The following is a 2,947-nucleotide window of genomic DNA, read 5'->3' on the forward strand; positions in this document are numbered from 1 at the left end:
TTTTGAGCCTTCCTGCCGAAATGCGTTTTTATTCTCTTTTTTCCAAATGAAGTATTAAATTGATGGTACAATCAGTCTTAAGGGGGGAAACAAAAGCTACTAGTCGAGTCTTAACCGACACATTCAGTCACTTTATTTACTAACTTAAAGAAAACACAACCTCGTATTTAATTGCCGTACATTTCACTAAGGCTCCTCAACAATGTTTTTATCTCAGCAGCATCTCTAGATCAGTGGCTCTCAACCTTTCTACACCCTGCAAAAACACATTTGACAGGTCATTCCCATATGAGAAGAAATAAGCATTAATGACATATTTCATGTATATATTTCCATACATTTTCTTCCGCTTATCCGAAGTGGGGTGGCGGGGGCAGCAGCCTAAGCAGAAAAGCCCAGACTATCCTCTTCTTAGCTGCTTTGTCCAGCTCTTCCCGGGGGAATCCCGAGGCGTTCCCATTTCCAATATATCTATTTATTTCCTGCATGATTTGAGAATCTCGGTGGTTATCATAATATTGAATTAATAATTTTTATATGAGACGACTCCCACTATCCCCGGCGAAAAGCATATTTGAAACATAGCACTTTTGCGTTAGTACCGTATTATTCGGAGTATAAATCGCTCCGGAGTATAAGTCGCACCGGCTGAAAATGCATAATAAAGAAGAAAAAAAAATATGTAAGTCGCACTGGAGTATAAGTCGCATTTTTTGGGGAAATTTATTTGATAAAACCCAACACCAAGAATAGACATTTGAAAGGCAATTTAAAATAAATAAAGAATAGTGAACAACAGGCTGAATAAGTGTATGTTATATGACGCATAAATAACCAACTGAGAACGTGCCTGGTATGTTAAAGTAACATATTATGGTAAGAGTCATTCAAATAACTATAACATATAGAACATGCTATACGTTTACCAAACAATCTGTCACTCCTAATCGCTAAATCCCATGAAATCTTATACGTCTAGTCTCTTACGTGAATGAGCTAAATAATATTATTTGATATTTTACGGTAATGTGTTAATAATTTCACACATAAGTCGCTCCTGAGTATAAGTCGCACCCCCGGCCAAACTATGAAAAAAACTGACTTATAGTCCGTAAAAATATGGTAACTGTTTTATTACGCTCAAAACATTCATCTGTAGTGATCGTGCTTGAAACAACATATAAAATTACTTTAATTGTAAACAAAAAAAAGCTATTAAAATGTGTAAAATAATTATTAGTGTGGCCTCTATTGGAATTATGATAAATGTGTTCTTAAATGCAGATACAAATGAATTTATAAACTTTATTTTGATATTACCTATAAATACTATGACCAGTTCTGTACTTAGTGTTCATATATTTTTTCTTAAGGAGGTACACATACAAAATAAGCAGGGGATCAAATATTTTCCCCACTAAATCTATAGTTTTACTAAATTAGAATACCGTACATCTGATTTCTGGAACTCAATTCTGCGCAGACCACTAGTTTAGAAATATTCTACTTTTTTTTTTAGCTGTAATTAGGCATAAGTACCGAATTCAGTACTTTTGTAGGTACTACCGGGTACAGATTCCCGTAAAATCAAACGGTACCATATTTCAATAAATTCGTTGCACGTATCGTCACTTACGGTTGCAGACTTTAAGCACTTGGCGACCAAACGGGCATATTGATAGCGGACCGCCTCTAGGTAACATTGCAGTTTTTCATGCCTGCGAGAAAGTGCTCAAAAGCAAGAGTTCACTTTTCAAAATGCCCCAGCTCGATGCTAATTTATATTGGATATACACTGAGTAGCATTAGCAAATTTACATGGCAATTTCAACACGTCCACATTTGTTAATGAAAACTACAACTAAGATGCAGGTTACAATCAAACAGCTGGTGTGTAATAAGCACAGTACTGACAGTATTTGTAGTCATACTTGCCAACCCTCCCGTTATTCCCGGAAGACTCACGAATTTCAGTGCCTCTCCCGAAAATCTCCCGGGGCAACCATTCTCCCGAATTTCTTCCGATTTCCACCCGGACAACAATATTGGTGGCATGCCTTAAAGGCGCTGCCTTTAGCGTCCTCTCTCATCTGAAAAGGAGACTATTATATATGTCTCCGTTATCCATAGGTTTATCTATAACCCATAAAGTAGGCAGGCACGGAGCTATTTCTCAGCGTGTGTTTATTCCAGCCGGCACGTTAATACACACAACATCCGGATTCCCGTCATGCATTGCTTCAAAACTACGGCAAGTAGTGATGTCCAAAAACATAACAGAGACGAAGCAGAAGAACAAAGAAGAGACATGGCGACGACGAGTAAGAAGAAGAAGTACGCTTGCAAGTTCCAAAATGATTGGAAAAAAAATCATTTCAGTTCATCCAGGACAGCTTGAAGGGGAAGGGGTATGCTGCCTGCAAATTTGGTAGATCAGACTTCTCCATTGAACACGGTGGCCGAACGGATATACTCATTCATGAACGGATTATTTATATATATATATATATATATATATATATATATATATATATATATATATACATACATATATATATATATATATATATATATATATATATATATATATATATATATATATATAAAGAAATACTTGAAAATACTGTATATATACACCTTGCCACCCCGCCCCATCACCCGAATTCGGAGGTCTCAAGGTTGGCAAGTATGTTCGTAGTAGGCACATTCAACCTCATAGCAAAGACTACTTCCTGACTACGACAACACAACTGAGACCAACTGAAATGAATGCATATTTGCAACTGAGACTCCGAAGTATAAGAAAACATGAAATAACGATGCGTTCCATTTACCTCGGAAGTCGGAGCCGGGTTGTGAGCGTTCCAGTTACAAGGTCGGAAATCAAGATGGTCACATCCACTAAAGCTATTCTTGCACTTGCCTTGTCTGAGTATAAACAACTTAT

At 36.9% G+C, this 2,947-nt stretch overlaps 1 protein-coding gene across 2 annotated transcripts in view; it reads left to right on the plus strand.

Moving 5' to 3' along the window:
- Positions 1-2,483, plus strand: part of LOC133646787 (RNA polymerase II elongation factor ELL) — a 216,748-nt gene extending 214,265 nt beyond the window's left edge. For both annotated transcript variants that reach the window (XM_062042556.1, XM_062042557.1), the window contains exon 14: positions 1-2,483. This exon is cut by the window's left edge and continues 334 nt beyond it. The gene's annotated coding sequence lies outside the window, so the exon portion shown is untranslated.
- Positions 2,484-2,947: the final 464 nt, after the last annotated feature.

This window comes from Entelurus aequoreus, linkage group LG03 (assembly GCF_033978785.1).
Source record: "Entelurus aequoreus isolate RoL-2023_Sb linkage group LG03, RoL_Eaeq_v1.1, whole genome shotgun sequence".
NCBI lineage: Eukaryota > Metazoa > Chordata > Actinopteri > Syngnathiformes > Syngnathidae > Entelurus > Entelurus aequoreus.